Here is a 22599-nt window from a genome sequence, read left to right as displayed (position 1 = left end):
TGATTTTAGTTGGTTTTTATTGGAATCCTGACTATTATCTACCTGTTAAGACTTAACCACCTTGCATACACTTTGACTTATTTCCTATTACCATTCTCATTTGACTACTGGGTACTTACCAAATCTCATTGTTGAATAACTACCTCCTCATTCCTACTCCTGATTTCTAGGCTAACATTTCCTACGTTTGAACTACCATTTCAATGAGTTCCAAATTACAACACTGGTTGCTTATTGTGTAGTTTTAGTCACACATCTCTCTAATATTTTCAGAGTCTATATGTCATCGATGCCCTCTTATATCTGTATATAATCTTGCAAACTAGAAATTTGCCCTTGAGAGTTATGCCCCCTTTACTTCCTGCGACACTCTTCCAACTAGCCATAAGAACTGAAGAATCTTCTTGTTCAACCTCACCGAAGCCATAGCTCCCTGTCTTCCTGATGCTGGGTTCCTGTCAGCTGTAGCACAGCTATGGCAATGACCTCAGTAGGACTGTTACCAGCCTCAGAGCACCCTTTTATGACCCCAGAAAAGAGAACTTTTTCTCAAGAACAATACCTTTAAATTTATTATTGTTTATCTTTTTGTGGGAAGTATAATGGCTGCTTTTTGTGTTAGGCAAGTATTAGGTAGTTGGCAAGTTCTGATGTGGCCCTTGCAATGAGAATTCCTCACAAGGACTACAATGAGTGTGTTTGTGGACTTCGAGGGTAGATTAGGGCTTTGGACAGAGCTTGTATACCCTCAGATAAATCAGCAAATGCTAACAGGCTGAAAGGTTATCTCTCTGAAGAGATATTCTAGTGCATAGATTTGATTACTGCGGCGGCCCATTTCCCACTAGGCTGTAAGCCTTTTTTTGAATTCCCCTTTAGAAACTGACTTCTTTATTTGAGTGTTTCTCAGAGCTCTATGACCTCGTCCCTAGTGAGTGCTAGATAAGCTACAGCTTATCTAGACGGAAACTTTGTTCCACTCCTGCATTTAAACCTTTAGCTCCCAGAAACATTGGACTATGTGCATTTTAGGGGATGCACACACATGCATCCCCTAAAATATTAGAGATGTGGGACCATCTCTCACTTCTGCTTATACGTACTTCCCCAGGGATGCTCTTGTTTTCTCCCATCTAAATACTTATGATACTAAGACTCAATAGACAGTGTAGAAACAGCAGGGACATTGTAAGTGCTTTTTTTTGTTTTCCTTTCCTTTTTCTTTTCGCATCTCCCTTTCCCAGTCAAATCCCCAAAATTCTGCATGATATTCCTGTTGCAATATTTGTTCAAGAAATATTTGCTAGTGCAGTTATCCATATTTATTTCGTTATGTGTTTCTTGGGAATGAATGACATGATAGAGCCTTTAGGATTATTAAAATATCAAGAAAAAAAAAGGATTCAAATTCAAGATGAGGGTTAGTCCAGTGTTTACCTCAACCTTTCTGACATTTTGACCTTCTCGTGAAAGCAGTGCCCTTTAGAGCTCAGCTTCTGGGTGTTTTCACCACTTGATTTTTGTTGAATTCATTAATTTAAGCGTGAATCTCTGTGGTGGCAGCAGCCATTGAAATGCTTAAGGTTAACCTAGAGCCTCTCTACACAATCTGCCACAGGGCACAAGAAATTCTTAAAACAATATGTGTGTGTGTGTGTGTGTGTGTGTGTGTGTGTGTGTGTGTTTTAAGTTGATATCAGAGAGCCATTTTTCTATCATAGTTACACATCAATTTTCTCGTTCCTTTGATCCTGTGTACAATCCTCTTTGAAGTCTAAGTGCAGTCACCAGAAGGCAAAAGACACTGATCATTATCACAGACAATGAAGATGCAGGAATTGCTCTATAAAATCAGTTTTATTTGCCCAATCAGAGAGAATAATTAATTCAAATAAGGTTTACTGTATATCTTTAAAAACCACTGACATTTTTTGAGTGTGAAGGGGGTTTGACACTGATTCCTAAAAAAAGAATGATGACCTTATAGTCTGCAGGGAGCTTAATTGCCTGTTGAGAAAGTACTCTGAGAAAAACAACACCTCAGGGGAAACAGCATGTTACTCTAAATGTAATGGCATATGAAGGTATGACAGGTAGTGTGTGTGTGTAAGCATGTGTATGCAAACACGAATGTGCAAGCATATGTGTGCAAGCATGTGTGTGCAAGCATGTATGTGTAAGCATGTGCGTGCAAGCATATATGTATGTAATCATGCATGTGCAAGCAAGTCTGTGCCCCTCCCCTGTGTGTGTGTGTGTCTATGCGTGTATGTATGTGTGTGACTTTTTGTGTATCTAGGACTTAATATGCAGCCTACACTCCAGAAGATACTCAGTGAATGTTTTGCGAAGGGTTACATATACTATACTCTTAACTCACAGCATGGCAAATAAGGATTGATACAGAGAAAGACATGGTTTTAATCTCATTAACTGTCTAACTACCCAGGTGCTTTTCCCTTTTTGCATACTTCAGTGGTAAGATTGCATTTAACTGGTATGAAATAGGAAAACAGATAGGTCTGAATAGGTTGAGGATCTTTAGTTTAAAAATGTGAAGTGCTACAATATCTGGAGCTTGAGGACTAACACAGAGCAAGTTAAAATTGTACACTTAAGTACATATAACGGCTACAGTCCAAACACAGGAATATTAATTAAAACATCATCTTAAGAATGAACATAATGTATATGTAAAACACAAATGAGTTTCATATTTGGATTTTAATTACATCATCAAGATATTTCATTATAAATCTGTAAGTATTCCAGAATTTCAGCAATAATCTGAAACCTAAAGTCTTTCTGGCCCTGAGCATTTTGGACAAGGCTTACCAAGCACAAACAGGAGAAGATGCTTTCTTTAGATTTGGAAGTTGCAACTGACTTGGGTTCCTATGGAACTATAGAACAGACCTACATTTACTTCTAGGTTTTTAGGTCAGGGGAATACTAAGTAGAAAACATGCATAGCATCATATTTCAAAAGCTTCAGAGATTCATGGACTCATTTAAAATATTTATTGAGTATTTATCTGTACTAGGTAATGAGTTAGACACCTAAAATATATTTATTTATAAACTAAATAATGGTATCTTGGTTGACAAGTAGCATTCTATTTTTTATTTTATTTTTCTTGCATATTTTATGTATTTACATTTCAAATGTTATCCCTCCCCCCCCTCCCATATGCCCTTTCCCTTCACACTGCTTCTATTCACATAACATTCTTGATGCTTGGAAGTGTGTTTATATGTCAGGAGTAACAGAAAAGTATCTCTGTTGCCCTGTATCTCCACCATTTTAAAAAATGTTGGAGATAAGCATGTTTCCTTTAGTATGTGCATTATTATTAAACATTTGACTCAAAGGACAACCCATTTGTGCTATATACAATATGTAAATTGAAAACAGGTATTCAGAGTGCCAATACAAACTAATAATCTCATGCAAGGGTGGCAAGGCATCTTCAAGAACTATTGAATGTAGATTAACACAATTACAATTAAACAATCAATTAAAGGAATGCTTACATACACCATCTCAGTATTTTCTTATTTACCTTCTCCTTAAAATAGAACTTATGAGGATTAAGGCTGTAGAGTTATGCATAATTTAGAGAAACTTAGCATTCCTTAAAATGAAGCCCTACAAATGGAAGGATAGACTAGTAAATTAAAAATTAACATTGAAAAATAGATAAACATGCTTAATTCGATGCAAATGTTTATCTCTGTGTGACAGCTTATCGGATTATGGGAAAGTCAGCAAGCACTGCTCAGTTTCTATTCATTATAAATCAGAAAACAGCTCAGTCCCTAGACAAACAGGCTGCCTGCTCAGCCACATTCATATGCAGCTGGAGGACTGCAGCTCTACTAAGTTAGTTCTCCATTCAAGGACCATGAGTGATGTGTCAACTATAAACAAGCATGTGTAGGCCTCTCTGTAGGCAACCTGCTCAGTAATGTTTTATTAATCACTGCATTAATGGAATCTCAGAGGTTTGCTATGAATATAACCCCTGCAATACGTGGGCAGAAAACATTTCTGTACTCTGTGTATGCTGATATGTATTTTCCTTTCTCCGCTGACTTTGTCTGAGGTGATGGTGTGGGAACAGGAACTCCCCTTGACTCAATGAGTAAGACGTTCATCCAGAAGAAGAGGGTTATCTGGGAGGTATAATGCCTGAAGCCATGCTCACTTTTCCCTAGAAATAAAACCCTATGGTTACTGATAGATTTCACAGAGTACTCAAATCCTGTCTGCCCAACAAGCCAGAAAAAATATTAAGGTTAGCCTAGATTGTTGTTGTAATTTCTCAGATTCTAGATTTGTAGGCAACAAAAGAGAGAGCTTGTGTTTTTTGGTTTCTACTTAAAAAAAAGAAGAAAGAGATGTTACAGCATATAAGCACTTAAGTCCCCGAGAATATAATAATAACATGACTGCACTTCCTAACTCCTGCTGAGGTAAGGGAGCAGGCAAAGAGTGTAATGTCCCAGAGGTCTTTGAGAAGCTTTTTTTTTTTTTTTTTTGTTCTTTTTTTCGGAGCTGGGGACCGAACCCAGGACCTTGCGCTTCCTAGGTAAGCGCTCTACCACTGAGCTAAATCCCCAGCCCCCCCTTTGAGAAGCTTTTATGGTTTGCATATGAACTGTTCCCCATAGATTCATTATGAGGTGCTTAGCTGTCACAGAAGAGGCAGATGGGCGGGTGGGAAGTGGTTGGATCCTGGAGGTTCTGACCTAATCAATAGGTAGATGCTTTGATGAATTTCTAATATGATAGCATAACTGGAGGTGGTGAAAAGCAGAAGGTGGGATCTGATGGGTGGAAGTTGGTCATTAGAGTACAATTTTGAAGGGTGGCTGGCCCTTCTTGTCTGTCCTTCTCTTATATGTTTTTGCTGTCCAGCAATCCACCAAGCCATTAAGTAAGTCTCAGGATGCTTTCTCCCCTAGAATACCTGGGTCCAGAGACCAGTGACCACAAATTGAAACCTCTGAGAACAAAAATAACTCTTCCCCCCTTAGGTGTTTTGCTTGGGTATTCTGTCACAGCATCTAAAGGTGAACAAGGAAGCTATTACAAATATCTGGCTATTTAAAACCCAGTTTTGAGAAAGTCTAAACAGTCTCTCTTGGTTGTCTTACAACAGTTGTAAGGATTCTCTCATTGGCTGAGTTCCTCCTGTATGTTCTCTGCTGTTATTCTTGAGGATTTTATATTGTTTTGTTTCATTGGAACAGTTTATTCCTTCATTTTATTTTTTGCACATGTCTATATTATGCATGTGTGAAAGTGTGTATGTGAAGGCTCAAAGTTGAAGTCCAATGTCTTCCTTCCCTCTCTATTTACTAAGGCAGAATCTCTCACTGAACCATGTCTGTCTAGTCTATTCAGTGTGTTCCAGGGATGTCTGGCTTTACATGGCGACCCAGATTTTATATGGGTCCTAGGAATCTGAAGCAAGTGTTTTACCCACCGAACTATCCCACTATGGCCAAATTATTTCAAGTTAAAAGTTGCTCTCTTTCCCCATTAGATTGTAAACAACTGTCATTGAACGACAATGTATTGGATACTCTTGTGCATTTTATAATGTCTCATCACGGTTATCAAAATGTTGCTTAAATAAATTTCAAGTAGCACCTACATGTTTGAGAAAAACAGGTCAGGAGATCTGAAGAATTCTGGGGTTCCATTCAGAGGCTGAAGAAGATGAATCAAAAGTTAGGATTCAACTAGAGAAATTTGCCTCAAATAGCTCTGTTCTGACTACTTTTAGTGTTAAACTGTTGTTTAGGGCTTAGATGACATATACATTATTAGATCTGGTAGTGTGAAAACATTTGAAGAAGCCAGAAAAGAACCCAAATCACTCCTCTGACAGATATTAGGAGTAGTGCACCTGAGAAGCTAAAAGACTAGGTGGAGAACTAGAGCTTTGGGCTGTGTGTTAGGATGTGCAGCTGGGGAAACACTCCCATTTCTTCAAAAATCTTGAGGTTAAGGCTGTTTGAAAACCCACAGTGAATATAAAGATTTAAATTAGCAAAGCTTAGGCTGAGTAGTGTGATTGATTTAAGAGAGCTTCTTCAATAAGCCTGACTCATTTCTACCAAAGTTGAAAAATTCTGAAAACACCAACTGACTGGAGAGAAGTTGATATTGATGATCTTAGAAGGAGAAAATCTCACTTCTCTATCTAAGCTTATACAGGGATAGAGGGAAAGCTTTTGGTGAGTTGTGTTCTAGATCCAGAACAGTTGGTCTAGTTGTGTTCATGCCTACAAACTGTAGCTTCTTTTAGCTTTGGCAGGTCTTAGGAAGACAAAATCAAAGTTAGAATACAAGGAGTCATGGGAATCTCCAAGAGAGGAAGAGAGGATTTGAATTGCACGAGCGCATGTGTGCGCGCGCGCGCGCGCACACACACACACACACACACACACACCCACACACACACCATACAGGGGTATGGGGAAAGAAACATATGCATTATGGGAGCAGGGGGAAAAATACAAACATGGAGAGAGAAGGGAGAGAGAGAGAGAGAGAGAGAGAGAGAGAGAGAGATATGCCTACTTAGAATATTAGTGTCTGACCATGTCAGAATGACCCATATAGGGCTTGTCTTCCTGCAGAAAATAGCTACAAGATTAAAGGCTGAATTAAGACACCTCAGAGACAAAGACAGACACTACCCGAGAATAAAAGGCTAGAAAACAACTGTCCAAGTAAATGGTCTGAAGAAAAATGCTGGAATAGCGATTCTAATATTGAATAAAATCAACTTTCAACCAAAGTTATGAAAAAAGATAAGGAAGGACACTTCATATTCATCAAAGGAAAAATCCACCAAGATGAATTTTCAATCCTATGTATCTATGGTCCAAATGCAAGGGCACCTATATTCATAAAAGAACCTTAATAAAGCTTAAAGCACACATTGTACCTCACACAATACTAGTAGAAGAATTCAACATCCGACTCTCATCAATGGAAAGATCATTAAAACAGAAATTAAACAGAGACACAGAGAACCAAATGGTCTTAACAGATATTAATAGAACATTTCATCCTAAAACAAAAGAATATACCTTATTCTTTGCACCTCATGGTACCTTCTCCAAAATTGACCATATAATCAGTCACAAAACAGGCCTCAATAGATAAAAAAAGATTGAAATAATCCCATGCACCCTGTCAGATCACCATGGACTAAGGCTGGTCTTCAATAACAACAAAAATGACAGAAAGCCCACGTAACATGGAAGTTGAACAGTGATAATTTGGTCAAGGAAGAAATAAAGAAAGAAATTAAAGACTTTTTAGAATTTCATGAAAATGAAGGCACAACATTCCCAAACTTATGGGACACAATGAAAACAGTGCTAGGAGGAAAATTCATATCTCTGAGTGTCTCCAAAAAAGAAACTGGAGAGAGAATACATTATCAGCTTGACAGCACACCTAAAAGCTCTAGAACAGAAAGAAGCAAATAAACCCAAGAGGAGTAGAAGGCAGAAAATAATCAAACTCAGAGCTGAAACCAACCAAGTAGAAAAAAAAAACTACACAAAGAATCAAAAAGCCAGGAGCTGGTTCTTTGAGAAAATCAACAAGATAGATAAACCCTTAGCCAGAATAACCAGAGGGCACAGAGAGAGTATACAAATTACCAAAATCAGAAATGAAAAGGGAGACATGAGCATGAGGGGTTTAGTGCAGAATTCTCCCAGACCTTCATAGAAGACCTCATACTAATACTGTCCAAACTATTCGGCAGAATAGAAACAAACTGAGCACAACCAAATTCCTTCTGTGACGCCACAACTACTATTATACATAAACCACACAAGGACCACCAAAGAAAGAGAATTTCAGACTAATTTCCCTTATGTATATTGACACAAAAATACTCAATAAAATTCTTGCAAACTGAATCTAAGAACACATCAAAATGACCATCCATCATGATCAAGTGGGTTTTATCCGAGGGATGCGGGGATGGTTTAATATATGGAAATCCAACAACGTTATCCACTATATAAACAAACTCAAAGGAAAAAAAAAACATGATTATTTCACTAGATGCTGAGAAAGCATTTGACAAAATTCAATACACCTTCATGTTAAAAGTCTTGGAAAGATCAGGAATTCAAGGCCCATACCTAAATATAGTGCAAGTAATATATGGCAAACCAGTAGCTAACATTAAACTAAATGGAGAGAAACTTGAAACAATCCCACTAAAATCAGAGACTAGGTAAGACTGCCCACTCTCTCCCTATCTATTCAATATAGTACTGGAAGTCCTAGCCAGAGCAATTAGACAACAAAAAGAGGTCAAAGGGATACAAATTGGAAAGGAAGAAGTCAAAATATCACTATTTGCAGATGATATGATAGTATACTTAAGTGAACCCAAAAGTTCCACCAGAGAACTACTAAGCCTGGTAAACAAATTCAGCAAAATGGCTAGGTATAAAATTAACTCAGACAAATCATTAGCCTTCCTCTACTCAGAGGACAAACAGGCTGAGAAAGAAATTAGGGAAATGACACCCTTCACAATAGTCACAAATAATATGAAATACTCGGTGTGACTCTAACCAAGCAAGTGAAAGGTCTGTATGACAAGAACTTCAAGTTTCTGAAGAAAGAAATTGAAGAAGATCTCAGAAGATGTAAAGATTACCCATGTCCATGTCTTGGCAGGATTAATATAATAAAAATGGCCATCTACAGATTCATTGCAATCCCCATCAAAATCCCAACATAATTTTTCATAGAGTAAGAAAGAGAAATTTGAAAATTCATTTGGAATAACAAAAAACCCAGGATAGTAAAAACTAAACTCAACAATAAAAGTACTTCTGGGAGAATCACCATCTCTGACTTCAAGAAGTACTACAGAGCAATAATGATAAAAACTGTATGATATTGGTAAAGAGACTGGGAGGTAGATCAGTGGAATAGAATTGAAGACCCTGAAATGAATCCACACACCTATGGTCACTTGGTCTTTAACAAAGGAGCTAAAACTATCCAGTGGAAAAGAGACAGCATTTTCAGTAAATGGTGCTGGTTCAACTGGAGGTCAGCCGGTAGAAGAATGCAAATTGATCCATTTTTATCTCCCTGTACAAAACTGAAGTCTCAGTGGATCAAGGACCTCCACATCAAACCAGATGTACTCAAACTAATAGAATGAAAAGTAGGGAAGAGTCTCGAACACATGGGCACTGGGGAAAATTTCCTGAACAAAACACCAAATGACTTATGCTCTAAGATCAAGAATTGACAAATGGGACCTCATAAGACTGCAAAACTTCTGTAAGGCAAAGGACACTGTTGTTAGGACAGATCGGCAACCAACAGATTGGGAAAAGATCTTTACCAATCCTACAACAGATAGAGGCCTTATATCCAAAATAACGTAAGATGTTAGACTCCAGAGAGCCAAATAACCCTATTAAAAATGGGGTACAAAGTGAAACAAGATTTCTCAGCTGAAGAATATCGAATGGCTGAGAAGCACCTAAAGAAATGTTCAACATCTTTAGTCATAAGGGAAATGCAAATCAAAACAACTGAGATTCCATCTCACACCAGTGAGAATGGCTAAGATCAAAAACTCAGGTGACAGCAGATGCTGGCGAGGATGTGGAGAAAGAGGAACACTCCTCCATTGTTGGTGGGATTGCAGACTGGTACAACCATTCTGGAAATCAGTCTGGAGTTTCCTCAGAAAATTGGACATTGCACTACCTGAGGATCCAGCTATACCTCTCTTGGGCATATACAGAAAAGATGCTCCAACGTACAACAAAGACACGTGCTCCACTATGTTCATTGCAGCCTTATTTATAATAGCCAGAAGCTGGAAAGAACCCAGATGCCCTTCAACAGAGGAATGGATACAGAAAATGTGGTACATCTACACAATGGAGTACTACTAAGCTATCAAAAACAATGACTTCATGAAATTCATAGGTAAACGGATGGAACTAGAAAACATTATCTTGAGTGAGGTAATCCAGTCACAGAAAAACACACATAGTATGTATTCGCTGATAAGTGAATATTAGCCCAAAAGCTAATTACCCAACATATAATTCACAGACCACATGAAGCTCAAGAAGAAAGATGACCAAAGTGCAGACGCTTCACTCCTTCTTAAAAGGAGGATCAAGAATATTCATAGGAAGGGACAGCCATTCAGAGCCTGGACCACATGTGACCCATATATAGAAGCCACCATAACTAGATAAGATTGATGACGCTAAGAAATGCATGCTGAGAGGAACTGGATATAGATGTCTCCTGAGAGACACAGGCAGAGCATGTCAAATACAGAGGAAAATGCTAGCAACAAACCATTGAACTGAGAATGGGAATTAGAGAAAGGATTGAAAGAGGTAAAGGGGCTTGCAACCCCATAAGAACAACAATGCCAACCAACCAGAACTTCCAGGTACTGAACCACTACCCAAAGACTATGGCTGACCCATGGCTCCAGCTGCATATGTAGCAGACGATGGCCTTGTTGGACACCAAAGGAAGGAGAAGCCCTTGGTCCTGCCAAGGTTGGACCCCCAGTGTAGTGGAATGTCGGGTGGAGGAATAGAAGGAGGTAGACGTGGAGGGAAACACCCTTATAGAAGAAGGGGAGGAGTAGGGAATAGGGGGCTTATGGACAGGAAACCGGAAAAGGAATAACATTTGAAATGTAAATAAAACGAAGTCCAAGAAAAAAAAAGCTGAATTAAGTAAAATATGACCTTCAAGAGGAAGAAGTACAATAGGTTTCTCACTCTGTCTCTGTCTGTCTGTCTGTCTGTCTGTCTGTCTGTCTCTCTCTCTCTCTGTGTGTGTGTGTTTCTTTCACCAGGCCCCCATGTGGTATATATATATTTCTGTGTATGTGTTTCTTCCCCTTGTCCTCATGTTGTGTGCATTTCTTTCCCTATGCCCCCATGCCTCATGGTCCCTCTTTGGATTCGGCACAGGGCACTCACTTTCCTCCACGCAGTCATGACAACCTTAATGAAATGAAAAGACAGATTGAAGTTCTGTGATGCTGAATGGCTTACAGTTTTCAGGGACTAGATAGAGCAGTGCAGGAGTTTGAGTTGAGGTACAGAGTGGACTTATCAGACTTGAGAGGTACAAGCTGACATCAGAGGTCATGTACACTCATTACTCTATATCTTTAAGGGTTTGGACCTAGAATTCCCTGCAAATAATAAAGTCCTCAGATCAAAATTGTGAATTCATGGGGGAGGGAGAGTGACAGATTAGAAATGGCAAAATAGTTGTTGAAGGTGATGAAAATATCCATAGAATTAAAATTGACTCTAATAAAGTCTCAGTTTTAATCAGAATATATTAAGTGGCCCTCTGGAAAGATTGGAGACTAAAGAAATAATGGCTGAGGACTTTTCAGATTTAAAGATAAACATATGGTTACAACACAAAGAAACTTAGCACCTGGGAATAAGCATATTATAAAGAAAACTCTAGATTATAAGCAATGTAGTACTTCCCCTCCGAAATCCGAAGATAAAGGGATAATTTTGGAAATAGAGTAAACCAATGCATGTGTGTGTATCTAGACAACGAGGATGGTGTTTGTAGGGGAATTTCCTCCTAATTAACTGATTGGCTAATAAAGATGGCAAGAAGCCAATCGCTGGTCAAGAGGAGGATGCGGGCTCTCTGGGTTTGAGAGAGGAAGGAACAGCCCTTTTGATGGTGAGGCAGAGGCAGAGAGCAAGAAGGGAGCAGGATATAGACCTGTGAATTGTCTGACCTGGTGGTGGTCCGGCCACCTGAAGAATTTCTTACATAGAATAGTTGATGAGTTTAGGACGATAGATTCTGTGCCCAGGCCAAGGAGAGCTACTCGGAGCACTGGAGAGGCAGAGACCGCCATTGCTGGCGCGTAGCCATATTTAGTATGGGATTTATTTAAAATTACATGCTACAGATGTTTGTCTCACTGAGAACAGCGGCCCAACCCCACTGATTAAGTATTTTTAATATCATTCTTTACTTGTTGAATAAGGCATAAGAGGAATTGGGGAAGTTTTACTTTTTTATATTTTAAAATATTTGGTTTAGTTATTTAATTGGCATCTTGTTGCTGTATAAAAGCCTTATTAGCTGAAACAATTGGCTTTTCCTTTGTAGTGTGGCAACCAAGGATTCCTTTCCCATTTTTCTGGAAAGTACCTCATAATTTTCTGAAAGATCAGCTCACATGTTCCCAAGGAGAGGTGAATACATTCTTGGTTTTTCCAGGTCCTCTGTGACCACATGATTGACCTGCATCAAGTGTCCTGATCATAACAATTGAGATGAGCCCATGGCCAAATCTTTGCCAGCTAAGCTAGCACCACAGGCAAAGAACATGTAGGACAAAGACCTGTCTTTCTACCAGAGTGCCTGAGAGGGATTAGGAGAAGCCAGAACAGCTGGTGGCCATCTTAATCACCACAATACATGAGCGTGTTTGAGAATAAATCCAGAGAAATGCAGAGCCAAGATAAGGGGAAAACTGAGTCAAATATGATATATACTGCTAATCTAGTTTGAATTTCTCTGTTACCAGAGACAAATGACTTTTTTTAACTTCTTACATTGACACAATTTGTACTACTTCACATTAAAAGACACCTAAATAGCACCTGTGGTGGTTGGAATGAGAACAGCCCCCACGGGCTCATATGTTTAAATGCTTGGTCTCTCCATTAGTGGAACTGTATGGGAAGGATTAGAAGGTATGGCTTTGTTGGAGCAAGTGAGTCACTGGAGGTGAACTGTGGTGTTTCAAAAGCCCATGCTAGACCCAGTCTCACCCCCACCTGACCCCTGCTCTGCCTGCTGCTTCTTGACCAGGATGTAGCTCTCAGCTCCTTCTCCAGCACCATCCTTGCTTGCTTGCCTGATGCCATTGAGGATAATGGACTAACCCTCTGAAACTGGAAGCAGGCCCTCAATTAAACATTTTCTTTTGTAAGTGGAAACTTACAAAAGAAAAGAAGAGACGTTGGTCACAAAGTCTCTTCACAGCAATAGAACAGCAAAAAAAAAAAAAAAAAAGATTGGTGTAGGTATGGCAAGGGTACACCTACAGTCCCAACTTGTCTGATTAGACAGGAGAATCACAAGTGTGAGGCTAGCCTGGGCTACATGGAAGGCTTTGCCTCAAAAACCAAAAACTAACATTAGAGGAAAATAAATACTGTTGAGTACCTATCATCTGCTTAAAAGAAGACCAATGTTCTTCATAGATGGTTTTATTCATCACCACAACTTTTCTTCTGTATCTTTCTTTCTTTCTTTTCTAAATTTTTATTAGATATATTTCTTTACTTACGTTTCAAATGTTATTCCCCTTCCGGGTTTCCTGTCCATATGTTCCCATCCCCTCCCCTCCCCCTCTTCCTCCCCCATACGGGTATTTCCCCCATACATCCCCCTTACCACCCCCCATATTCCCCTGCACTGGGGGGTTCAACCTTGGCAGGACCAAGGGCTTCCCCTTCCACTGGTGCCCCAACAAGGCTATTCTCTGTTACATATGCAGTTGGAGTCCATGGTCAGTCCATGTATAGTCTTTTGGTAGTGGTTTAGTCCCTGGGAGCTCTGGTTGGTTGGCATTGTTGTTTCTTTCTAAACATGGTTTATTTATTCCAACTTCCCCCCTAGTTCTTTCTTTCTAAATGTGTTGGTTCAATCCTCAGACTCTGCCTAGGATTCATGATACTTGCATTTCGTTCTTCTATCTGCGCAGAGTATTTTCTGGAAAAAATTACTGTACAAAAGTTATCTCTCTGAAGGGTTATAATTTGAATTTTTACTTCCTTAGCCCTAATACAAATAAGGTTACCCACCATTCTTTGAATATAGTTTGTTCCTACCCAAATTCACATCAAGGCTTAATTCTCAGTGCTGCACTCTTAGAAGATAGGTTCTGAGAGAAGTATGGGTCTTCGGAGGAAAGCCCTCACAAAAGGACTTTTGCTGGTTTGCTTCTGCAGACTAAGCTAGTTTGCTGTAAAAGCTGGTACTATCAAGCAATTTCCATTTTCCTAACTTGCCTTTGACTTTTCCTACACAAGTTTCCACTTGCCTTTCTGCTTTAAACTGAAGCAAGCAGTGACCTTCACCAGAGGTAGCCATCCGGACTATCTAGAATCTAGGATCTAGAACGAAGAGCCAAAATAAACCCCTCTCCCCATTATTTACTCAGCCTCGGGTATTCTGCTATCCAAAAGGAAACAAGTTAACAAATAATAGGATATATTAAGGAATTAATCTTTAATAAATAAATGCAAAGTAATGTATTATCTTAAGGATGATCAGTTTTCCAAATAGACCAGAAACATTGGCCCTGAGGAAAAAAAATGTTTTTAATGATGAAATTTTTAGTACCCTAGTGTTCAGGAGTTAGACATGAGGAGTCAGGAGACATTCTTCAAGTCTTTTTACTTATAAGTTGGCATTTGTATTCATATATATGCCAATTTGAATACATCAAAAGGTATGTGATTTTAGGCTTAAATTATCCTTGCACCATCAAATATGCAACAAAATGCCATTGGTCAAGTATCTCTATAAATAATAGAGCACTTTGGGTCATTCCGTATGAACTTAGAATAATAAAAAAAAATCAGTTAATTTTTTTTCTTGAAAAAAATTGGGAAAACCACTACTATGTTATAGGCTACAGGCTTTCAAATGGCAATTATATATATATATATATATATATATATATATATATATATATATGTCTCCTCAAATCTGTGTTTGGTGGTGTTGTACTGATAAGTTAAAGTTGGCTGTACTGGGAATACTTTCATTACAGAATCAACAAACACTAAAAATCGGTCCTCTAAGGAGTCCCCAAGATCTGATTGTTGAATATTTACTAACATACCACTCAAGATAAATTTAATAACGTGTCTTCAAAATCATTTATAGAAACACAATAAAAATTCAGTGTGGGAAACACTATGCCATAGCATCTTATGATGCTAATGCACTGCATAGTTTCACAATCATATATCTTGGGCTATATTTATTAATGTCCCCTTTTGGTTTTCAGAAAGGGTTTCTCTGTGATGCCCTACCTGTTCTGCAATTCTCTTGGTAGGCTTACTTTGAACTCCCAGAAATCCACCTGCTTCTGCCTCCACAGTGCTGTGATGATTAAAAGTGTAAACCATCACTTCCCAGCTATATTTGTAATTTGCAATGAACATTTTTTTAAGAAAAAAGAAGACTTTAGATAGTGTGATAGCCAGAAGCTAGAAAGAACCTAGATGTCTCACAGTGGAAGAATGGATACAGAAAATGTGCTTTATTTACACAATGGAATACTACTCAGCTATTAAGAGAGAAGACATCATGAGTTTTGCAGGCAAACGGATGAAACTAGAAAAATATCATCCTGAGTGAGGTAACTCAGACCCCAAAGAACATGTATGGTATGTACTCACAAATAAGCAGATAGTATCCAGAAAATATACAGAATACCCAGGGTATAATCCACAGTACTCAAGGTTAACAATCAGAAGGGTCCAAATAAGGATGCCTCATCACACTTGGCAAGGAAAGGAAAGCAATCACAGGAGGTGGGGAGGGAGGGACCTGGATGAGAAAGGGGACAGGGAGGAGAGAAGGGGGGAACATGATCAGGTATTGGGAGGAGAGAATAGGACTGAAGCCCTGAGGGCCAGCAGAAAGAATGGAAACAGACAACCTAGGGAAGTAGGAGGCGGGGGACGCTCTAGAATATACCAGAGACCCAGGGAGGAGAGAGACTCTCAGGACTCAAAGGGAAGGACCCTAGATGAAATGCCCTATAATGGGGAGAGGGAACTAATAGATCCCACTTCCAGCAGAAAGATAGGGGCAAAAAGTGGAGGAATTGGGTTGACATCCCACAGTCAAAAACTGACCCAGAATTGGTTCCTGTCTGAAAGAACTGCAGGGACAAAAATGGAGAAGATCCTGAGGAAAAGAGGGTCCAGTGACAGGCCCAAATTGGAATCCAGCTCAGGGGGAGGTTCTAAGACCTGACACTATTACTGAGGCTACAGAGTGCTCACAAACAGGCCTATCATGACTGCCCTCTGAAAGGCCAACAAGCAGCTGAAAGAGTCAGATGCAGATATTTATACCCAAGCAATGGACAGAAGCTAGTGACTCCCACAGTTGAATTTGGAAAAAACTAGAAGAAGCTGAGGAGGAGGGCAACCCTATAGGAAGACCAGCAGCCTCAACTAACCTGGACCCCTGAGATCTCTCAGACACTGAGCCACCAACCAGGCAACAAACACCAGCTGATATGAGATCTCCAAGACAAATACAGCAGAGGACTGCTGGGTCTGGTCTCACTCAGAGAAGATGCACCTAACCCTCAAGAGACTTGAAGCCCCAGGGAGTGGGAAGGTCTGGTGGGGTAGGGGTCGGGAGGTGGGGACATCCTCTTGGGGACAGGGGCTGTGGAGGAGGTATGGGATATGAAACAAGACAGACTGAGAGGGGGATAAAGTCTGGACTGTAAAAAAAGATTAAAGAATAAATAAAAATTACTAACTAAATAAATACGTCCTTTAAAAAAAAGAACACAATAGTGGATAAAACCCCACTGAAATTAAAAATTATGTAGAAAGGATGCAATTTTGTAAAAATTTGTGATGTGCATGTATGTCTCACTTAATGTTAGTTGACAAATGCAACCTAGCATTATTGAGAAGAGAGATCAATGAAGGGATTAGACAAATTGGCTTATGGGTATGTGTACAGGGGACGGTTTGATTATTAATTTCCATAGGGTGGCCCAACACTGTGAGTGGCACCATTCCTTAGTCAGGTGGTCCTGAGCTCTATAAGTAGACTAGCTACACAAGAATTCATCGAGCAAGCCAACAAGAAGTGATCTGGTCTGGCAGTGGTTCTCAGCCTGTAGGTAGAGACCCCTTTGGAGTTGCATATCAAATGTTGGGCATATCAGATATTCACATTGTGATTCATAACAGTAGCAAAATTACAGTTACAAAGTAGCAATGGAATGATTTTATGCTTGGGCTCACCATAACATGAGGAACTGTATTAAGGGGTCACAGCATTAGAGAGGTTGAAAACAACCTGGTTTCCACTTCAAGTTCTGGATGCATCTTTGCTCTGTATTCTTTAAATGATGGATTGTAACCTGGAAGAGTAAGCCAAATAAAAGCTCTCTTTCCATAACTTGCTTTTGGTCAGAATGTTTAACACAGAAGCAGAGTGGAGACTAGAGTGTTGTATGTGAACTTTTTTTTTTCATAACGTGAGATGTGTAATTAAATATTTTTATCTAGTTTCTGACATTATATAGCCACCTTTATTTGCCTTAATTCAACAGGTATACAAAATGAAAATTACAGTATCACTCTACCTAGTATTATTATTTTAAGATTAAACATGTAACACTGTAATAGCTGCTGGCTTCTATTAAAATAGTGGCAATAGGCATAATTTGTCAAGGCATTCCACATAGCCATCACAATTCAGAGCCACTGTAGTTTTAGGGCTAGCTAACTTTAACTTTTTTTCTTCATCTTATGAAAAGAACTATCTAAAGATAATTCTCCAGCACCCTGCTTAGATGATGAGCCCTGTTTTCAGGAATGATGGGAGGCGGGACCTAAGGTCCAGAGCATCCAACAAGTTATGGATTTTTCAATATTTATGGGAGCTAAGTATCATATAATATCAGGATACCTCAGAAACGAAACCACCTCCACTGAAAGAGGCAAATGCTCACAACAATTTGGTTCATCCATACCTTCAGGAAGTGTTCTCTTCCCTACTTGCTGTGAGTTTGAGTGAGAAATGTCTATATGCTCGTAGATTTGAACAACTTGGTTTGGTCTCCAGTTGAAGGCACAATTTGGAAAAGTTATGGAACCATTAGAAGGTGGATTCCTGCTGGAAGAAATGTGTCACAGGGTTTTTTGATTTTTGTTTTTTGTTTTTTTGTTTCATAAGCCTACCTTCACTTTCTGTTTTCCTTTCTATTTCTTATGTGGAATGAAATGTGAAGAGCAGCTTCCTGATGACAGCCCAGTCTCACACTCCTGTTGCCACACTTTCTCTTCCAGAATGAGCTCTATCCCCTTTAGATCTGTATATCAGAATAAACCCTTCTCTTACATTTTTTTGGTTTTGTTTTGTTTTCAGGTATTTTTTGTCAGACTATTTTATCACTGTAACATAAAGTGACTGTGCAACATTATGCACTGCTCCTCTGATTTTTCTCTTGTAGCAAGCATTTTTTGGAGGGGGGGGGGATGAACTGGGCCCCATTGTTTTGAATCATTCTGGATGAAAATATTAATCAAATTTTATGCTAAGAATAGAACATTGCCAAAGATAACTTAATTTCCACTGCTATGTTGTTAGAAGTCTGAGCCATTGTTCTGGTTAGGGTTTTGCCAACTAGACATTTGGGAAGAGGGAGCCTCAGTGGAAGAAATGCCCTACTCTACATACCTTCCCAACCCCCAGACTGGCCTATAGGTAGATCTGCAATACTTTTTTTTTTTTTTTTTTTTGATCAATGATGAATGTCAATGGACTTAGCTCATGGGGGCAGTATCACCTTAGGCATGTGATCCTGAACTCTGTAAGAAAGCAGGCTAAGTAAACCTTGTAGAGCAAGTCAATAATTTGTGTTGTTCCTGTCCTCTGCTTTAGTTCCTGCTTTTAGGCTCCTGCTTTGAGTTTCTGCCCTGGCCGTCATCACTGATGGAGTGCCGCCTAAGAGTTTAAAATGAAATATAAACTCTTCCTATGTTGTTGTTGTTGTTGGTTTTTTTTGTTTGTTTGTTTCGTTTTGTTTTGTTTTTGTCACAGTGCTTTATCACAGCAGTGGAAACCCTATAGAAGATAGTTACAGAAGGTCTGTGCTATTTGTCAAAAATGATTAACCTCAAATTCCATGCCAAACACCATTTGTATACCAGACCTAGGTTCTGTTCTGACTGTCTTTTAGAAAGAACTGAGCCTTCTAGGTTAGCACACACATAAGTGAAGGAAGCTCCCAACATTCCCTTTTCATTTCTAACTCAGCATGTTTTTATTTTTCAAGTCTGGATATGTTAATTTAGATGGCTAGCTTGTGGAGTGAGTAATACCTACATCACTTGATTTGCTGTAGTGTGGAGAGCCTTTTGGGCAGCTTGCTTCTAGACACAGGGTCAGGACAAAAGAAGTAAACTCAAGGTGGGAATCTGGCTTTGGGCCAGCACTCAGGGGAAATAGGCTTAGATTAAGAACATTTACATTTGAGTTAATGCAAAGCTCCTAGAGGGCTCAGGTGAGGCATATGTGGCAATCCTTTTGTCTAGGTTTGCCAGACCAGTGCCTAGAAAGGTGTTTATCGCCTTGCTCAGATCCTTGATCCAGAACTGGTCTTAGAATTTTGCATGTACTTAAATTGGTATAAAAGCAGACTGGAAAATAGCAAACCTGTTTCAGCCTCAGAACTGCCTGGGGTCATGCTACAGTGTTGTCTAATTGTCTTTTTTTTTTCTTTTTCTTTCTCTTTTTAATCCTCACTCCTGCCCTGGAGAACCTGTTGACTGACTGAGTTGGCTTGGTCATTCAAGTTGTATGGTTTTAGAGGAAAGATACGTCAAATGTTTGGTTTACAGTGTATATTACAAAAACATGCTTCTGGTTACGAAGTGAATTGTGGTATGCTGCTGCATGTCCACCACCCCCTCATGATAGTCAGGCCAGTTAGGCTGCAAGCTGAACTGGAGGGAGGGAAGCCTAGGCAGGTGCTGGCAGCTTCAGTGCAGTGTCTGGCTCGTTTATGAGAGCTCAAGCAATGAAATGCCAGGGAACAGCTTCAGAGAACTGGCTTGTTTACTGGGGATAGTAGTGGTGTGATGAGGGCTATTTATGTTCCCGGGAGGTAGCAGGGTCTCTGGGGCAAGGATTGTATGGCACTGTACCATGGCCAGGCAGGAGTGTTGGAAGGTGCTTTATCTACTTCCTTTGGGGTTGAAAGGTCCGGAGGGAAAAGCTATATTAGGTCAAACAAAGAATGAAACTTGAAAACTGTTGGGGTAATAAATTCCTGCTGGGTTTGATGGTATGGGAGTTGGCTTTATGGCTCCAGGTTGGGAGCAGGAAGGTAGCCAACTCCTGTCATCCTAATGTTTGAGGTGTCCCTGGTTGAAGCTCCCCCACCGCCCTTCTTTAGTAACCCTGGGCCATTATGGTACCACAGTGGTCTAAGATACCTAGCAAGTTGTTCTCAAACCAGTTATTGTTGGTATTCTGTCTAAGCTCCACCCCAACAGCTACCTGGGAACAGCCAGATATGCTCTGCCCCACAGTTGCCTAGCAACAGCCAGCTGTGCCTGACTATAAAAGGGGCTGCTTGCCCCCTCCTCCCTCTCTAATTCCCCTCTTACCCCTTCTTGCTCTTTGTTCTTTGCTGCTCTTGCCCCCTTCCCCATCACTCCCCCCCTCCATGTGCCCATGGCCAGTCTTTCCTCTCTTCTACTCTTCTCTCATTAAACCTCTCCACGTGGAATATTGTCTGGGTGTCTTCTGTCCCGGCATGGGTCGAGATTTAAACCCTTCAGTGGCTTGTGTCTCTCCAGCCATTCTCTGTGTTTTTTATGGTGACTTCACATACATTCCTTACTCCCAGTGTTACAGTCAGAAGTGTATATATGCTAAATCCTAGATCCAGAAGAGTTTTCCTAGGCCTTAACACTTGGGCGTGATCTGGAGTAGGAAGAGGACCTCTGACCATGAATCTGTTGCTGCATCTGGCATCCATTAGCCTTCTCATCAAGGCCACATTTAGTTCCAATCTCATCAACTTGTCCAGATGTTTCCTTAACTTGTGCTTAGCATAAAACATTTACGTCTACTGTTTAACATACATATAGGGTAATAACCTTGAGGAACTTCAAAAGCTATGGTCTGCAATTCCTGTGAAACTGTATTCCTGTGAAATAACTTTCCTAGTGCTATACATGCTGGGAACTGACCAAGAATCTACCTTCTCCATAGCAGCCAACGGACCCATTTCACAGTGAAAGGACTCTAGCTTTATAGACCCCATGATGGGTTATAACACATTTTCGCCCAAAGAATGGTATTTTGCATGCTACCCAGAGGAAAACGGAATATGAAGTAAAAGACAAGACATTATATATATATATATATATATATATATATATATATATATATATATAAAACTTTTCTTCATTACATAGAAAAACTGTGATAGTGGGAATTTGAAAACGTGAAATGTCAGTTTTTATTTTTATTTTGTTTTCAAATAAGCAAGGACAGTACAAATCTTCCTTTTCTAGGCTATTATGAATGCTGGTTGGATTTTCCATGAACCCCATGTCAGTGTACTTGTGCTCTATCTAAACAGGTTCTTAAATGCTCATAGCAGCCACTGCTGTGGAATGCGCCATTATTCCTTACAGATGTTTGACAGTGACACTACCTGCAAAACAGGTGAGCCAAAGGAGAACCATGATCCTTGGGGGAGTTTTTAGTTGATTTTATGCCGATCAGTGATCTGTGGGCTAGCACTCCCAGTTCCTATGGGATATTTCACAGCATCCCTATTAAGGTCTTAGTTCTTCGTCTGTTTCTTCAAGCAGCTGCTCTTCCTTTCACCACCACTAAACTTGTGCCCCTCTTTCAGAAATCTGTGTATTTGTAGGTTATACAGTTCTTTGGTCAGAAGCTGCCGACATCACCCAGCCTGCTCTTTGGTCCACTAGATTTTCATATAAAGACTCTAAGTCCCTTGGGGAGAGACTTACTCAAAATTCCTATTTTAGGGTTTTCTTTTCAACTTATTTATGGTACCGTGCCATGAACGAAGAGTCGGTCTGCACGCGGCACATATCTGCGAACATGTGTGAGGGTAACACACTGTGTTCTGCTCTTCCAATATACGTTCTGATCTCAGCCAGGGACCTGTTCCTTTCCTCCATTTGGAATCCTTGCTCTCACTTTCTTTCTCTTAGACAGTTTTTATGTTTTCCTGAGGGCACGGTTACTTAAAGAAGGAATGGGGGCACTGGTGAGGAGAAGCCACAGCAGAAGGAAGCGTATTGTTTAATCACAGGGATTGAGCTTGCCAGCGGTAGGGAACATAAAGTCTGCATTGGCCACAAGCTACATTTGGGGGAACAATGGCCAAAACCAGGGAAAGGTTGAAACAAAAGAAGCCCAAAATAGGTGGAGTAACAGGCTGCCTCCTGCCAGGTGAGGGACAAAAGAGGATGCTTTCTTGTGGAAGTCACCTATTTCACTCTACTGAGCTTTTGAGAAAGGAGAAGTTAACCACAGAGAGACAGGGCAACACAGAGAGGACAGCTTCAGAACCCTAACCACTCCCTGCAAGAGCATTAGCTCCAGGCTGTGCTGTTTAGTGGGGTGTGAAATCACAATTAACAGAGCAAGGGGTTTGTAAGTGAGCTGAAGCTGCTTCAAATTACATCCTGCTATTAGCCGCGTTTAGAACAACAGCACAGAAC

The 22599-nt window shown here is 39.9% G+C and overlaps 1 protein-coding gene and 1 long non-coding RNA gene across 8 annotated transcripts in view; both read right to left on the bottom strand.

Annotated features, from left to right (window-relative positions):
* Grm3 (glutamate metabotropic receptor 3) overlaps window positions 1-22599 on the bottom strand; it is a 245305-nt gene that overhangs the window by 104295 nt on the left and 118411 nt on the right. The window lies entirely within an intron of this gene.
* Window positions 1-22599, bottom strand: part of LOC148006238 (uncharacterized) — a 901378-nt gene that overhangs the window by 861559 nt on the left and 17220 nt on the right. The gene's annotated exons all lie outside the window — the stretch shown is intronic.

The sequence above is a fragment of the Rattus norvegicus genome, chromosome 4, assembly GCF_021556685.1.
Source record: "Rattus norvegicus strain SHRSP/BbbUtx chromosome 4, alternate assembly SHRSP_T2T, whole genome shotgun sequence".
Taxonomy (NCBI): domain Eukaryota; kingdom Metazoa; phylum Chordata; class Mammalia; order Rodentia; family Muridae; genus Rattus; species Rattus norvegicus.
Note: the sequence above shows the minus strand (reverse complement) of the source record. Positions and strands in the feature narration are given on the sequence as shown.